This window comes from Paramisgurnus dabryanus, chromosome 13 (assembly GCF_030506205.2).
Source record: "Paramisgurnus dabryanus chromosome 13, PD_genome_1.1, whole genome shotgun sequence".
In the NCBI taxonomy this organism is placed as follows: Eukaryota; Metazoa; Chordata; class Actinopteri; order Cypriniformes; family Cobitidae; genus Paramisgurnus; species Paramisgurnus dabryanus.
In genome coordinates, this window is record NC_133349.1 from 38,656,761 (window position 1) to 38,669,458 (window position 12,698).

The window sequence follows — 12,698 nt, forward strand, 5'->3', positions numbered from 1 at the left end:
GCGTCCTTTCTGTAAGCGTTCTCCCATGGCATGGCGTTGCCACATTAGTTTTGAAGTGTCTCTCGAATCAAGTCCGCACTCGCTTACGGCCACACCACCCTGAGCACGCCCGCTCTCGTCTGATCTCGGAAGCCAAGCAGGGTCGGGCCTGGTTAGTACTTGGATGGGAGACCGCCTGGGAATACCAGGTGCTGAAAGCATTTAATTAATTAAATATTTATTTATGTCATTTTTTCCCATGAATGCGTCCTTTCTGTAAGCGTTCTCCCATGGCATGGCGTTGCCACATTAGTTTTGAAGTGTCTCTCGAATCGAGTCTGCACTTACTTACGGCCACACCACCCTGAGCAGGCCCGCTCTCGTCTGATCTCGGAAGCCAAGCAGGGTCGGGCCTGGTTAGTACTTGGATGGGAGACCGCCTGGGAATACCAGGTTCTGTAAGCATTTAATTAATTAATTATTTATGTCATTTTTTCCCATGAATGCGATCTTTCTGTAAGCGTTCACTGATGTCATGGCGTTGCCACATAAGTCTTGAAGTGTCTATCGAAGCGAGTCAGCACTCGCTTACGGCCACACCACCCTGAGCACGCCCGCTCTCGTCTGATCTCGGAAGCCAAGCAGGGTCGGGCCTGGTTAGTACTTGGATGGGAGACCGCCTGGGAATACCAGGTGCTGTAAGCATTTAATTAATTAATTATTTTTTTATGTCATTTTTTCCCATGAATGCGTCCTTTCTGTAACCATTTACCGATGTCATTGCGTTGCCACATTAGCCTTGAAGTGTCTCTCGAATCGAGTCAGCACTCGTTTACGGCCACACCACCCTGAGCACGCCCGCTCTCGTCTGATCTCGGAAGCCAAGCAGGGTCGGGCCTGGTTAGTACTTGGATGGAAGACCGCCTGAGAATACCTAGTGCTGTAAGCATTTAATTAATTAATTATTTATGTCATTTTTCCCATGAATGCGTCCTTTCTGTAAGCATTCTCCCATGGCATGGCGTTGCCACATTAGTTTTGAAGTGTCTCTCGAATCGAGTCAGCACTCGCTTACGGCCACACCACCCTGAGCAAGCCCGCTCTCGTCTGATCTCGGAAGCCAAGCAGGGTCGGGCCTGGTTAGTACTTGGATGGGAGACCGCCTGGGAATACCAGGTTCTGTAAGCATTTAATTAATTAATTATTTATGTCATTTTTTCCCATGAATGCGATCTTTCTGTAAGCGTTCACTGATGTCATGGCGTTGCCACATAAGTCTTGAAGTGTCTATCGAAGCGAGTCAGCACTCGCTTACGGCCACACCACCCTGAGCACGCCCGCTCTCGTCTGATCTCGGAAGCCAAGCAGGGTCGGGCCTGGTTAGTACTTGGATGGGAGACCGCCTGGGAATACCAGGTGCTGTAAGCATTTAATCAATTAAATATTTATTTATGTCATATTTTCCCATGAATGCGTCCTTTCTGTAAGCGTTCTCCCATGGCATGGCGTTGCCACATTAGTTTTGAAGTGTCTCTCGAATCGAGTCTGCACTCGCTTACGGCCACACCACCCTGAGCACGCCCGCTCTCGTCTGATCTCGGAAGCCAAGCAGGGTCGGGCCTGGTTAGTACTTGGATGGGAGACCGCCTGGGAATACCAGGTGCTGTAAGCATTTAATTAATTAATTATTTTTTTATGTCATTTTTTCCCATGAATGCGATCTTTCTGTAAGCGTTCACTGATGTCATGGCGTTGCCACATAAGTCTTGAAGTGTCTATCGAAGCGAGTCAGCACTCGTTTACGGCCACACCACCCTGAGCACGCCCGCTTTCGTCTGATCTCGGAAGCCAAGCAGGGTCGGGCCTGGTTAGTACTTGGATGGGAGACCGCCTGGGAATACCTGGTGCTGTAAGAATTTAATTAATTAATTATTTATGTCATTTTTCCCATGAATGCGTCCTTTCTGTAAGCATTCTCCCATGGCATGGCGTTGCCACATTAGTTTTGAAGTGTCTCTCGAATCAAGTCCGCACTCGCTTACGGCCACACCACCCTGAGCACGCCCGCTCTCGTCTGATCTCGGAAGCCAAGCAGGGTCGGGCCTGGTTAGTACTTGGATGGGAGACCGCCTGGGAATACCTGGTGCTGTAAGCATTTAATTAATTAAATATTTATTTATGTCATATTTTCCCATGAATGAGTCCTTTCTGTAAGCGTTCTCCCATGGCATGGCGTTGCCACATTAGTTTTGAAGTGTCTCTCGAATCGAGTCTGCACTCGCTTACGGCCACACCACCCTGAGCACGCCCGCTCTCGTCTGATCTCGGAAGCCAAGCAGGGTCGGGCCTGGTTAGTACTTGGATGGGAGACCGCCTGGGAATACCAGGTGCTGTAAGCATTTAATTAATTAATTATTTTTTATGTCATTTTTTCCCATGAATGCGATCTTTCTGTAAGCGTTCACTGATGTCATGGCTTTGCCACATAAGTCTTGAAGTGTCTATCGATGCGAGTCAGCACTCGCTTACGGCCACACCACCCTGAGCACGCCCGCTCTCGTCTGATCTCGGAAGCCAAGCAGGGTCGGGCCTGGTTAGTACTTGGATGGGAGACCGCCTGGGAATACCAGGTGCTGTAAGCATTTAATTAATTAAAAAAATTTTTATGTAATTTTTTCCCATGAATGCGTCCTTTCTGTAAGCGTTCTCCCATGGCATGGCGTTGCCACATTAGTTTTGAAGTGTCTCTCGAATCAAGTCCGCACTCGCTTACGGCCACACCACCCTGAGCACGCCCGCTCTCGTCTGATCTCGGAAGCCAAGCAGGGTCGGGCCTGGTTAGTACTTGGATGGGAGACCGCCTGGGAATACCAGGTGCTGAAAGCATTTAATTAATTAAATATTTATTTATGTCATTTTTTCCCATGAATGCGTCCTTTCTGTAAGCGTTCTCCCATGGCATGGCGTTGCCACATTAGTTTTGAAGTGTCTCTCGAATCGAGTCTGCACTTACTTACGGCCACACCACCCTGAGCACGCCCGCTCTCGTCTGATCTCGGAAGCCAAGCAGGGTCGGGCCTGGTTAGTACTTGGATGGGAGACCGCCTGGGAATACCAGGTTCTGTAAGCATTTAATTAATTAATTATTTATGTCATTTTTTCCCATGAATGCGATCTTTCTGTAAGCGTTCACTGATGTCATGGCGTTGCCACATAAGTCTTGAAGTGTCTATCGAAGCGAGTCAGCACTCGCTTACGGCCACACCACCCTGAGCACGCCCGCTCTCGTCTGATCTCGGAAGCCAAGCAGGGTCGGGCCTGGTTAGTACTTGGATGGGAGACCGCCTGGGAATACCAGGTGCTGTAAGCATTTAATTAATTAATTATTTTTTTATGTCATTTTTTCCCATGAATGCGTCCTTTCTGTAACCATTTACCGATGTCATTGCGTTGCCACATTAGCCTTGAAGTGTCTCTCGAATCGAGTCAGCACTCGTTTACGGCCACACCACCCTGAGCACGCCCGCTCTCGTCTGATCTCGGAAGCCAAGCAGGGTCGGGCCTGGTTAGTACTTGGATGGAAGACCGCCTGAGAATACCTAGTGCTGTAAGCATTTAATTAATTAATTATTTATGTCATTTTTCCCATGAATGCGTCCTTTCTGTAAGCATTCTCCCATGGCATGGCGTTGCCACATTAGTTTTGAAGTGTCTCTCGAATCGAGTCAGCACTCGCTTACGGCCACACCATCCTGAGCAAGCCCGCTCTCGTCTGATCTCGGAAGCCAAGCAGGGTCGGGCCTGGTTAGTACTTGGATGGGAGACCGCCTGGGAATACCAGGTTCTGTAAGCATTTAATTAATTAATTATTTATGTCATTTTTTCCCATGAATGCGATCTTTCTGTAAGCGTTCACTGATGTCATGGCGTTGCCACATAAGTCTTGAAGTGTCTATCGAAGCGAGTCAGCACTCGCTTACGGCCACACCACCCTGAGCACGCCCGCTCTCGTCTGATCTCGGAAGCCAAGCAGGGTCGGGCCTGGTTAGTACTTGGATGGGAGACCGCCTGGGAATACCAGGTGCTGTAAGCATTTAATCAATTAAATATTTATTTATGTCATATTTTCCCATGAATGCGTCCTTTCTGTAAGCGTTCTCCCATGGCATGGCGTTGCCACATTAGTTTTGAAGTGTCTCTCGAATCGAGTCTGCACTCGCTTACGGCCACACCACCCTGAGCACGCCCGCTCTCGTCTGATCTCGGAAGCCAAGCAGGGTCGGGTCTGGTTAGTACTTGGATGGGAGACCGCCTGGGAATACCAGGTGCTGTAAGCATTTAATTAATTAATTATTTTTTTATGTCATTTTTTCCCATGAATGCGATCTTTCTGTAAGCGTTCACTGATGTCATGGCGTTGCCACATAAGTCTTGAAGTGTCTATCGAAGCGAGTCAGCACTCGTTTACGGCCACACCACCCTGAGCACGCCCGCTTTCGTCTGATCTCGGAAGCCAAGCAGGGTCGGGCCTGGTTAGTACTTGGATGGGAGACCGCCTGGGAATACCTGGTGCTGTAAGAATTTAATTAATTAATTATTTATGTCATTTTTCCCATGAATGCGTCCTTTCTGTAAGCATTCTCCCATGGCATGGCGTTGCCACATTAGTTTTGAAGTGTCTCTCGAATCAAGTCCGCACTCGCTTACGGCCACACCACCCTGAGCACGCCCGCTCTCGTCTGATCTCGGAAGCCAAGCAGGGTCGGGCCTGGTTAGTACTTGGATGGGAGACCGCCTGGGAATACCTGGTGCTGTAAGCATTTAATTAATTAATTATTTATGTCATTTTTCCCATGAATGCGTCCTTTCTGTAAGCGTTCTCCCATGGCATGGCGTTGCCACATTAGTTTTGAAGTGTCTCTCGAATCGAGTCAGCACTCGCTTACGGCCACACCACCCTGAGCAAGCCCGCTCTCGTCTGATCTCGGAAGCCAAGCAGGGTCGGGCCTGGTTAGTACTTGGATGGGAGACCGCCTGGGAATACCAGGTTCTGTAAGCATTTAATTAATTAATTATTTATGTCATTTTTTCCCATGAATGCGATCTTTCTGTAAGCGTTCACTGATGTCATGGCGTTGCCACATAAGTCTTGAAGTGTCTATCGATGCGAGTCAGCACTCGCTTACGGCCACACCACCCTGAGCACGCCCGCTCTCGTCTGATCTCGGAAGCCAAGCAGGGTCGGGCCTGGTTAGTACTTCGATGGGAGACCGCCTGGGAATACCAGGTGCTGTAAGCATTTAATTAATTAATAATTTTTTAATGTCATTTTTTCCCATGAATGCGTCCTTTCTGTAAGCGTTCTCCCATGGCATGGCGTTGCCACATTAGTTTTGAAGTGTCTCTCGAATCAAGTCCGCACTCGCTTACGGCCACACCACCCTGAGCACGCCCGCTCTCGTCTGATCTCGGAAGCCAAGCAGGGTCGGGCCTGGTTAGTACTTGGATGGGAGACCGCCTGGGAATACCAGGTGCTGAAAGCTTTTAATTAATTAAATATTTATTTATGTCATATTTTCCCATGAATGCGTCCTTTCTGTAAGCGTTCTCCCATGGCATGGCGTTGCCACATTAGTTTTGAAGTGTCTCTCGAATCGAGTCTGCACTCGCTTACGGCCACACCACCCTGAGCACGCCCGCTCTCGTCTGATCTCGGAAGCCAAGCAGGGTCGGGCCTGGTTAGTACTTGGATGGGAGACCGCCTGGGAATACCAGGTGTTGTAAGCATTTAATTAATTAATAATTTTTTTTATGTCATTTTTTTCCCATGAATGCGTCCTTTCTGTAACCATTTACCGATGTCATTGCGTTGCCACATTAGCCTTGAAGTGTCTCTCGAATCGAGTCAGCACTCGCTTACGGCCACACCACCCTGAGCACGCCCGCTCTCGTCTGATCTCGGAAGCCAAGCAGGGTCGGGCCTGGTTAGTACTTGGATGGGAGACCGCCTGGGAATACCAGGTGCTGTAAGAATTTAATTAATTAATTATTTTTTTATGTCATTTTTTCCCATGAATGCGATCTTTCTGTAAGCGTTCACTGATGTCATGGCGTTGCCACATAAGTCTTGAAGTGTCTATCGAAGCGAGTCAGCACTCGCTTACGGCCACACCACCCTGAGCACGCCCGCTCTCGTCTGATCTCGGAAGCCAAGCAGGGTCGGGCCTGGTTAGTACTTGGATGGGAGACCGCCTGGGAATACCAGGTGCTGTAAGCATTTAATTAATTAATTATTTTTTTATGTCATTTTTTCCCATGAATGCGTCCTTTCTGTAACCATTTACCGATGTCATTGCGTTGCCACATTAGCCTTGAAGTGTCTCTCGAATCGAGTCAGCACTCGTTTACGGCCACACCACCCTGAGCACGCCCGCTCTCGTCTGATCTCGGAAGCCAAGCAGGGTCGGGCCTGGTTAGTACTTGGATGGGAGACCGCCTGGGAATACCAGGTTCTGTAAGCATTTAATTAATTAATTATTTATGTCATATTTTCCCATGAATGCGATCTTTCTGTAAGCGTTCACTGATGTCATGGCGTTGCCACATAAGTCTTGAAGTGTCTATCGAAGCGAGTCAGCACTCGCTTACGGCCACACCACCCTGAGCACGCCCGCTCTCGTCTGATCTCGGAAGCCAAGCAGGGTCGGGCCTGGTTAGTACTTGGATGGGAGACCGCCTTGGAATACCAGGTGCTGTAAGCATTTAATTAATTAATTATTTTTTTATGTAATTTTTTCCCATGAATGCGATCTTTCTGTAAGCGTTCACTGATGTCATGGCGTTGCCACATAAGTCTTGAAGTGTCTATCGAAGCGAGTCAGCACTCGCTTACGGCCACACCACCTTGAGCACGCCCGCTCTCGTCTGATCTTGGAAGCCAAGCAGGGTCGGGCCTGGTTAGTACTTGGATGGGAGACCGCCTGGGAATACCAGGTGCTGTAAGCATTTAATTAATTAATTATTTTTTTTATGTCATTTTTTCCCATGAATGCGTCCTTTCTGTAACCATTTACCGATGTCATTGCGTTGCCACATTAGCCTTGAAGTGTCTCTCGAATCGAGTCAGCACTCGTTTACGGCCACACCACCCTGAGCACGCCCGCTCTCGTCTAATCTCGGAAGCCAAGCAGGGTCGGGCCTGGTTAGTACTTGGATGGGAGACCGCCTGGGAATACCTGGTGCTGTAAGAATTTAATTAATTAATTATTTATGTCATTTTTCCCATGAATGCGTCCTTTCTGTAAGCGTTCTCCCATGGCATGGCGTTGCCACATTAGTTTTGAAGTGTCTCTCGAATCAAGTCCGCACTCGCTTACGGCCACACCACCCTGAGCACGCCCGCTCTCGTCTGATCTCGGAAGCCAAGCAGGGTCGGGTCTGGTTAGTATTTGGATGGGAGACCGCCTGGGAATACCTGGTGCTTTAAAGCTCCACTGTGTAAGATCTACTCCCATCTAGCGGTGAAAGTCTATATGACAACCAACTGAATATTACTTTCTAGCCCTCCCCATTCGGAACGCGTTTTAACTCGTACGGTGGCCCGGCCGTGTCATGCCAAGGTAAACATGGCTTCCAGTAGCTACAAAGCAAAAGCAATGAGAAAAAATGAACAATTTGCAATGTCCTTTGCCTGTGATCCATCAAAGCACACAGATTTATGTTTAACATGAAAAAAGTCTGATTGTCATGATATGTCCGCTTAAAATCACATACAAAAAGCAACCATGACGGGTTTAAATGGACGCGAACTAATATTATGTCAAAGTACAATGCTTATGTTTTAAGTAAACGTTACATGTCCGTGTATATGTAAGAGCTTTCTCTCAGATTGGTGAAAAAAGATCGCGCAACTTTCACACGCTTGTAAAATGAAACGAAAGACGCGCAGATCAGACGCTTTTATCAAAGTATTATGTCAGACATTATGTCAGAGTACAATGCTTATGTTTTAAGTAAACGTTACATGTCCGTGTATATGTAAGAGCTTTCTCTCATATTGGTGAAAAAAGATCGCGCAACTTTCACTTTATCAGAGTATTATGTCAGACATTATGTCAGAGTACAATGCTTATGTTTTAAGTAAACATGTTACATGTCCGTGTATATGTAAGAGCTTTCTCTCATATTGGTGAAAAAAGATCGCGCAACATTCACACGCTTGTAAAATGAAACGACAGACGAGTAGATCCGACGCTTTTATCAATGAAAGGCTAAAAATAGCGCTGTCACCGTGTGTTTGTGCTAGAGGTCAGAAAAGATGAAAACATTTATCTCAGTACCTCAGATTACATAAATGGGCGGGGAGACGGCGTGTGTCTGTACCAACACATTAAACCACATGCATGTTTACACTAACAAGTGTTATGCATAATCATGCTAAAGTTAGCCAAGGAACTATAAAACTTCAAGTTTACAACATGGACTGTATAGATGTAAACGAATATGCTGAATTACCTGTGGAGAAGATAGAAAGTGCAACTTCAGTGTCCCTTGAGCCCCATCTTGGAAAACTAACTCCAATAGTGACTTTGGTCTTGATGTTTTTCCTGTCACGTTGTCGTTTAAAATCCCCGTTTCGCATCCTTGGCGATTTGTTTTAATGTCCTCGAGAATATGTCTTCAGCAGGCTTTCAAATCAAAGCATTAGATCGCAGGTTCATCACGGTGTGCGGTTGTTGTAAAATCCGAAGGATTCAGCTACGCAGGTCACAGGCTGGATACGTCATCAAGCCTGGTTTATTTAAATTAACTGAGCATTACATTCGCAAGTCATTCGCATATTACATCAATTTACAATTAACTAAGAATAATTGTCAGCTTTATAATTGTTAATATTCTGAAATAAGACTGTCTTGATGACGTATAGCGCCTACACATGCAACCTCCGAAGGCTTCAGCTATCGGGCAGCGTGAGTGTAGAGTGAAAGCGCGAAAGGCGGAGCTTGAATTTCAGGAATGTCCCTCGTCGGCGAATGTATTTCAAAGATGGAGGCACAACATGGATTCAGCCAGAGAGCGCTTCGACGGCATGCATTTTAAATAGCAGATTCTACACTTACGAGAACACTTTGATTAATGGGTGGGAAGTAATTACACATGAATGAGCACATACTTTTGAAAGAAAACATGGGTTTTTGTTAAGAATTAACTAAATAAAGTACACAGTAGAGCTTTAAGCATTTAATTAATTAATTATTTATGTCATTTTTCCCATGAATGCGTCCTTTCTGTAAGCGTTCTCCCATGGCATGGCGTTGCCACATTAGTTTTGAAGTGTCTCTCGAATTGAGTCAGCACACGCTTACGGCCACACCACCCTGAGCAAGCCCGCTCTCGTCTGATCTCGGAAGCCAAGCAGGGTCGGGCCTGGTTAGTACTTGGATGGGAGACCGCCTGGGAATACCAGGTTCTGTAAGCATTTAATTAATTAATTATTTATGTCATTTTTTCCCATGAATGCGATCTTTCTGTAAGCGTTCACTGATGTCATGGCGTTGCCACATAAGTCTTGAAGTGTCTATCGAAGCGAGTCAGCACTCGCTTACGGCCACACCACCCTGAGCACGCCCGCTCTCGTCTGATCTCGGAAGCCAAGCAGGGTCGGGCCTGGTTAGTACTTGGATGGGAGACCGCCTGGGAATACCAGGTGCTGTAAGCATTTAATTAATTAATAATTTTTTTATGTCATTTTTTCCCATGAATGCGTCCTTTCTGTAAGCGTTCTCCCATGGCATGGCGTTGCCACATTAGTTTTGAAGTGTCTCTCGAATCAAGTCCGCACTCGCTTACGGCCACACCACCCTGAGCACGCCCGCTCTCGTCTGATCTCGGAAGCCAAGCAGGGTTGGGCCTGGTTAGTACTTGGATGGGAGACCGCCTGGGAATACCAGGTGCTGTAAGCATTTAATTAATTAATTATTTTTTTATGTCATTTTTTCCCATGAATGCGATCTTTCTGTAAGCGTTCACTGATGTCATGGCGTTGCCACATAAGTCTTGAAGTGTCTATCGAAGCGAGTCAGCACTCGCTTACGGCCACACCACCCTGAGCACGCCCGCTCTCGTCTGATCTCGGAAGCCAAGCAGGGTCGGGCCTGGTTAGTACTTGGATGGGAGACCGCCTGGGAATACCAGGTGCTGTAAGCATTTAATTAATTAATTATTTTTTTATATCATTTTTTCCCATGAATGCGTCTCTTCTGTAACCATTTACCGATGTCATTGCGTTGCCACATTAGCCTTGAAGTGTCTCTCGAATCGAGTCAGCACTCGTTTACGGCCACACCACCCTGAGCACGCCCGCTCTCGTCTGATCTCGGAAGCCAAGCAGGGTCGGGCCTGGTTAGTACTTGGATGGGAGACCGCCTGGGAATACCTGGTGCTGTAAGCATTTAATTAATTAATTATTTATGCCATTTTTCCCATGAATGCGTCCTTTCTGTAAGCATTCTCCCATGGCATGGCGTTGCCACATTAGTTTTGAAGTGTCTCTCGAATCGAGTCAGCACTCGCTTACGGCCACACCACCCTGAGCAAGCCCGCTCTCGTCTGCTCTCGGAAGCCAAGCAGGGTCGGGCCTGGTTAGTACTTGGATGGGAGACCGCCTGGGAATACCAGGTTCTGTAAGCATTTAATTAATTAATTATTTATGTCATTTTTTCCCATGAATGCGATCTTTCTGTAAGCGTTCACTGATGTCATGGCGTTGCCACATAAGTCTTGAAGTGTCTATCGAAGCGAGTCAGCACTCGCTTACGGCCACACCACCCTGAGCACGCCCGCTCTCGTCTGATCTCGGAAGCCAAGCAGGGTCGGGCCTGGTTATTACTTGAATGGGAGACCGCCTGGGAATACCAGGTGCTGTAAGCATTTAATTAATTAATAATTTTTTTATGTCATTTTTTCCCATGAATGCGTCCTTTCTGTAAGCGTTCTCCCATGGCATGACGTTGCCACATTAGTTTTGAAGTGTCTCTCGAATCAAGTCCGCACTCGCTTACGGCCACACCACCCTGAGCACGCCCGCTCTCGTCTGATCTCGGAAGCCAAGCAGGGTCGGGCCTGGTTAGTACTTGGATGGGAGACCGCCTGGGAATACCAGGTGCTGTAAGCATTTAATTAATTAATTATTTTTTTATGTCATTTTTTCCCATGAATGCGATCTTTCTGTAAGCGTTCACTGATGTCATGGCGTTGCCACATAAGTCTTGAAGTGTCTATCGAAGCGAGTCAGCACTCGTTTACGGCCACACCACCCTGAGCACGCCCGCTCTCGTCTGATCTCGGAAGCCAAGCAGGGTCGGGCCTGGTTAGTACTTGGATGGGAGACCGCCTGGGTATACCAGGTGCTGTAAGCATTTAATTAATTAATTATTTTTTTATGTCATTTTTTCCCATGAATGCGTCCTTTCTGTAACCATTTACCGATGTCATTGCGTTGCCACATTAGCCTTGAAGTGTCTCTCGAATCGAGTCAGCACTCGTTTACGGCCACACCACCCTGAGCACGCCCGCTCTCGTCTGATCTCGGAAGCCAAGCAGGGTCGGGCCTGGTTAGTACTTGGATGGGAGACCGCCTGGGAATACCTGGTGCTGTAAGCATTTAATTAATTAATTATTTATGTCATTTTTCCCATGAATGCGTCCTTTCTGTAAGCATTCTCCCATGGCATGGCGTTGCCACATTAGTTTTGAAGTGTCTCTCGAATCGAGTCAGCACTCGCTTACGGCCACACCACCCTGAGCAAGCCCGCTCTCGTCTGATCTCGGAAGCCAAGCAGGGTCGGGCCTGGTTAGTACTTGGATGGGAGACCACCTGGCAATACCAGGTTCTGTTAGCATTTAATTAATTAATTATTTATGTCATTTTTTCCCATGAATGCGATCTTTCTGTAAGCGTTCACTGATGTCATGGCGTTGCCACATAAGTCTTGAAGTGTCTATCGATGCGAGTCAGCACTCGTTTACGGCCACACCACCCTGAGCACGCCCGCTCTCGTCTGATCTCGGAAGCCAAGCAGGGTCGGGCCTGGTTAGTACTTGGATGGGAGACCGCCTGGGAATACCAGGTGCTGTAAGCATTTAATTAATTAATAATTTTTTCATGTCTTTTTTTCCCATGAATGCGTCCTTTCTGTAAGCGTTCTCCCATGGCATGGCGTTGCCACATTAGTTTTGAAGTGTCTCTCGAATCAAGTCCGCATTCGCTTACGGCCACACCACCCTGAGCACGCCCGCTCTCGTCTGATCTCGGAAGCCAAGCAGGGTCGGGCCTGGTTAGTACTTGGATGGGAGACCGCCTGGGAATACCAGGTGCTGTAAGCATTTAATTAATTAAATATTTATTTATGTCATATTTTCCCATGAATGCGTCCTTTCTGTAAGCGTTCTCCCATGGCATGGCGTTGCCACATTAGTTTTGAAGTGTCTCTCGAATCGAGTCTGCACTCGCTTACGGCCACACCACCCTGAGCACGCCCGCTCTCGTCTGATCTCGGAAGCCAAGCAGGGTCGGGCCTGGTTAGTACTTGGATGGGAGACCGCCTGGGAATACCAGGTGCTGTAAGCATTTAATTAATTAATTATTTTTTTATGTCATTTTTTCCCATGAATGCGATCTTTCTGTAAGCGTTCACTGATGTCATGGCGTTGCCACATAA

The 12,698-nt window shown here is 47.2% G+C and overlaps 29 non-coding genes and 16 pseudogenes across 29 annotated transcripts; all 45 read left to right on the forward strand.

The window, feature by feature from the left end:
• The first annotated feature begins 81 nt into the window (after positions 1-81).
• Positions 82-200, forward strand: LOC135741998 (5S ribosomal RNA). The gene has a single exon (XR_010529831.1). It is a non-coding gene; the product is annotated as a 5S ribosomal RNA (ribosomal RNA).
• Positions 201-325: 125 nt separating this feature from the next.
• Positions 326-444, forward strand: LOC135742521 (5S ribosomal RNA; annotated as a pseudogene).
• Positions 445-565: 121 nt separating this feature from the next.
• Positions 566-684, forward strand: LOC135742732 (5S ribosomal RNA). The gene has a single exon (XR_010530141.1). It is a non-coding gene; the product is annotated as a 5S ribosomal RNA (ribosomal RNA).
• Positions 685-809: 125 nt separating this feature from the next.
• LOC135742445 (5S ribosomal RNA) lies at positions 810-928 on the forward strand (annotated as a pseudogene).
• A 120-nt stretch (positions 929-1,048) lies between these two features.
• On the forward strand, positions 1,049-1,167 carry LOC135742355 (5S ribosomal RNA; annotated as a pseudogene).
• Positions 1,168-1,288: 121 nt separating this feature from the next.
• Positions 1,289-1,407, forward strand: LOC135742731 (5S ribosomal RNA). The gene has a single exon (XR_010530140.1). It is a non-coding gene; the product is annotated as a 5S ribosomal RNA (ribosomal RNA).
• A 125-nt stretch (positions 1,408-1,532) lies between these two features.
• LOC135742730 (5S ribosomal RNA) lies at positions 1,533-1,651 on the forward strand. Its single transcript, XR_010530139.1, has one exon. It is a non-coding gene; the product is annotated as a 5S ribosomal RNA (ribosomal RNA).
• Positions 1,652-1,776: 125 nt separating this feature from the next.
• LOC135742265 (5S ribosomal RNA) lies at positions 1,777-1,895 on the forward strand (annotated as a pseudogene).
• A 120-nt stretch (positions 1,896-2,015) lies between these two features.
• On the forward strand, positions 2,016-2,134 carry LOC135742921 (5S ribosomal RNA). The gene has a single exon (XR_010530323.1). It is a non-coding gene; the product is annotated as a 5S ribosomal RNA (ribosomal RNA).
• A 125-nt stretch (positions 2,135-2,259) lies between these two features.
• On the forward strand, positions 2,260-2,378 carry LOC135742729 (5S ribosomal RNA). The gene has a single exon (XR_010530138.1). It is a non-coding gene; the product is annotated as a 5S ribosomal RNA (ribosomal RNA).
• A 124-nt stretch (positions 2,379-2,502) lies between these two features.
• Positions 2,503-2,621, forward strand: LOC135742728 (5S ribosomal RNA). Its single transcript, XR_010530137.1, has one exon. It is a non-coding gene; the product is annotated as a 5S ribosomal RNA (ribosomal RNA).
• A 125-nt stretch (positions 2,622-2,746) lies between these two features.
• LOC135741997 (5S ribosomal RNA) lies at positions 2,747-2,865 on the forward strand. The gene has a single exon (XR_010529830.1). It is a non-coding gene; the product is annotated as a 5S ribosomal RNA (ribosomal RNA).
• A 125-nt stretch (positions 2,866-2,990) lies between these two features.
• LOC135742242 (5S ribosomal RNA) lies at positions 2,991-3,109 on the forward strand (annotated as a pseudogene).
• A 121-nt stretch (positions 3,110-3,230) lies between these two features.
• Positions 3,231-3,349, forward strand: LOC135742727 (5S ribosomal RNA). The gene has a single exon (XR_012334974.1). It is a non-coding gene; the product is annotated as a 5S ribosomal RNA (ribosomal RNA).
• Positions 3,350-3,474: 125 nt separating this feature from the next.
• Positions 3,475-3,593, forward strand: LOC135754745 (5S ribosomal RNA; annotated as a pseudogene).
• A 120-nt stretch (positions 3,594-3,713) lies between these two features.
• Positions 3,714-3,832, forward strand: LOC135755287 (5S ribosomal RNA; annotated as a pseudogene).
• A 121-nt stretch (positions 3,833-3,953) lies between these two features.
• On the forward strand, positions 3,954-4,072 carry LOC135754533 (5S ribosomal RNA). Its single transcript, XR_010534474.2, has one exon. It is a non-coding gene; the product is annotated as a 5S ribosomal RNA (ribosomal RNA).
• Positions 4,073-4,197: 125 nt separating this feature from the next.
• Positions 4,198-4,316, forward strand: LOC135756273 (5S ribosomal RNA). Its single transcript, XR_012334858.1, has one exon. It is a non-coding gene; the product is annotated as a 5S ribosomal RNA (ribosomal RNA).
• A 125-nt stretch (positions 4,317-4,441) lies between these two features.
• Positions 4,442-4,560, forward strand: LOC135754270 (5S ribosomal RNA; annotated as a pseudogene).
• A 120-nt stretch (positions 4,561-4,680) lies between these two features.
• On the forward strand, positions 4,681-4,799 carry LOC135755187 (5S ribosomal RNA). The gene has a single exon (XR_010535105.2). It is a non-coding gene; the product is annotated as a 5S ribosomal RNA (ribosomal RNA).
• A 120-nt stretch (positions 4,800-4,919) lies between these two features.
• LOC135754535 (5S ribosomal RNA) lies at positions 4,920-5,038 on the forward strand (annotated as a pseudogene).
• Positions 5,039-5,159: 121 nt separating this feature from the next.
• LOC135756901 (5S ribosomal RNA) lies at positions 5,160-5,278 on the forward strand. The gene has a single exon (XR_012334980.1). It is a non-coding gene; the product is annotated as a 5S ribosomal RNA (ribosomal RNA).
• Positions 5,279-5,403: 125 nt separating this feature from the next.
• LOC135756315 (5S ribosomal RNA) lies at positions 5,404-5,522 on the forward strand. The gene has a single exon (XR_012334861.1). It is a non-coding gene; the product is annotated as a 5S ribosomal RNA (ribosomal RNA).
• Positions 5,523-5,647: 125 nt separating this feature from the next.
• LOC135756728 (5S ribosomal RNA) lies at positions 5,648-5,766 on the forward strand. The gene has a single exon (XR_012334855.1). It is a non-coding gene; the product is annotated as a 5S ribosomal RNA (ribosomal RNA).
• Positions 5,767-5,893: 127 nt separating this feature from the next.
• Positions 5,894-6,012, forward strand: LOC135757049 (5S ribosomal RNA). The gene has a single exon (XR_012334859.1). It is a non-coding gene; the product is annotated as a 5S ribosomal RNA (ribosomal RNA).
• Positions 6,013-6,137: 125 nt separating this feature from the next.
• LOC135756003 (5S ribosomal RNA) lies at positions 6,138-6,256 on the forward strand. The gene has a single exon (XR_010535897.2). It is a non-coding gene; the product is annotated as a 5S ribosomal RNA (ribosomal RNA).
• A 125-nt stretch (positions 6,257-6,381) lies between these two features.
• On the forward strand, positions 6,382-6,500 carry LOC135755035 (5S ribosomal RNA; annotated as a pseudogene).
• Positions 6,501-6,621: 121 nt separating this feature from the next.
• Positions 6,622-6,740, forward strand: LOC135757149 (5S ribosomal RNA). Its single transcript, XR_012334856.1, has one exon. It is a non-coding gene; the product is annotated as a 5S ribosomal RNA (ribosomal RNA).
• Positions 6,741-6,865: 125 nt separating this feature from the next.
• LOC135742068 (5S ribosomal RNA) lies at positions 6,866-6,984 on the forward strand. The gene has a single exon (XR_010529898.1). It is a non-coding gene; the product is annotated as a 5S ribosomal RNA (ribosomal RNA).
• Positions 6,985-7,110: 126 nt separating this feature from the next.
• Positions 7,111-7,229, forward strand: LOC135742458 (5S ribosomal RNA; annotated as a pseudogene).
• A 120-nt stretch (positions 7,230-7,349) lies between these two features.
• LOC135742599 (5S ribosomal RNA) lies at positions 7,350-7,468 on the forward strand (annotated as a pseudogene).
• A 1,870-nt stretch (positions 7,469-9,338) lies between these two features.
• LOC135742353 (5S ribosomal RNA) lies at positions 9,339-9,457 on the forward strand (annotated as a pseudogene).
• A 121-nt stretch (positions 9,458-9,578) lies between these two features.
• Positions 9,579-9,697, forward strand: LOC135742723 (5S ribosomal RNA). The gene has a single exon (XR_010530132.1). It is a non-coding gene; the product is annotated as a 5S ribosomal RNA (ribosomal RNA).
• A 125-nt stretch (positions 9,698-9,822) lies between these two features.
• On the forward strand, positions 9,823-9,941 carry LOC135742677 (5S ribosomal RNA). Its single transcript, XR_010530088.1, has one exon. It is a non-coding gene; the product is annotated as a 5S ribosomal RNA (ribosomal RNA).
• Positions 9,942-10,066: 125 nt separating this feature from the next.
• On the forward strand, positions 10,067-10,185 carry LOC135742722 (5S ribosomal RNA). The gene has a single exon (XR_010530131.1). It is a non-coding gene; the product is annotated as a 5S ribosomal RNA (ribosomal RNA).
• Positions 10,186-10,310: 125 nt separating this feature from the next.
• Positions 10,311-10,429, forward strand: LOC135743061 (5S ribosomal RNA). Its single transcript, XR_010530461.1, has one exon. It is a non-coding gene; the product is annotated as a 5S ribosomal RNA (ribosomal RNA).
• A 120-nt stretch (positions 10,430-10,549) lies between these two features.
• LOC135742515 (5S ribosomal RNA) lies at positions 10,550-10,668 on the forward strand (annotated as a pseudogene).
• A 121-nt stretch (positions 10,669-10,789) lies between these two features.
• Positions 10,790-10,908, forward strand: LOC135742191 (5S ribosomal RNA; annotated as a pseudogene).
• A 125-nt stretch (positions 10,909-11,033) lies between these two features.
• Positions 11,034-11,152, forward strand: LOC135742721 (5S ribosomal RNA). The gene has a single exon (XR_010530130.1). It is a non-coding gene; the product is annotated as a 5S ribosomal RNA (ribosomal RNA).
• Positions 11,153-11,277: 125 nt separating this feature from the next.
• Positions 11,278-11,396, forward strand: LOC135742142 (5S ribosomal RNA). The gene has a single exon (XR_010529971.1). It is a non-coding gene; the product is annotated as a 5S ribosomal RNA (ribosomal RNA).
• A 125-nt stretch (positions 11,397-11,521) lies between these two features.
• LOC135743060 (5S ribosomal RNA) lies at positions 11,522-11,640 on the forward strand. The gene has a single exon (XR_010530460.1). It is a non-coding gene; the product is annotated as a 5S ribosomal RNA (ribosomal RNA).
• Positions 11,641-11,760: 120 nt separating this feature from the next.
• Positions 11,761-11,879, forward strand: LOC135742597 (5S ribosomal RNA; annotated as a pseudogene).
• A 121-nt stretch (positions 11,880-12,000) lies between these two features.
• Positions 12,001-12,119, forward strand: LOC135743019 (5S ribosomal RNA). Its single transcript, XR_010530420.1, has one exon. It is a non-coding gene; the product is annotated as a 5S ribosomal RNA (ribosomal RNA).
• A 125-nt stretch (positions 12,120-12,244) lies between these two features.
• On the forward strand, positions 12,245-12,363 carry LOC135742720 (5S ribosomal RNA). Its single transcript, XR_010530129.1, has one exon. It is a non-coding gene; the product is annotated as a 5S ribosomal RNA (ribosomal RNA).
• A 125-nt stretch (positions 12,364-12,488) lies between these two features.
• Positions 12,489-12,607, forward strand: LOC135742718 (5S ribosomal RNA). The gene has a single exon (XR_010530128.1). It is a non-coding gene; the product is annotated as a 5S ribosomal RNA (ribosomal RNA).
• Positions 12,608-12,698: the final 91 nt, after the last annotated feature.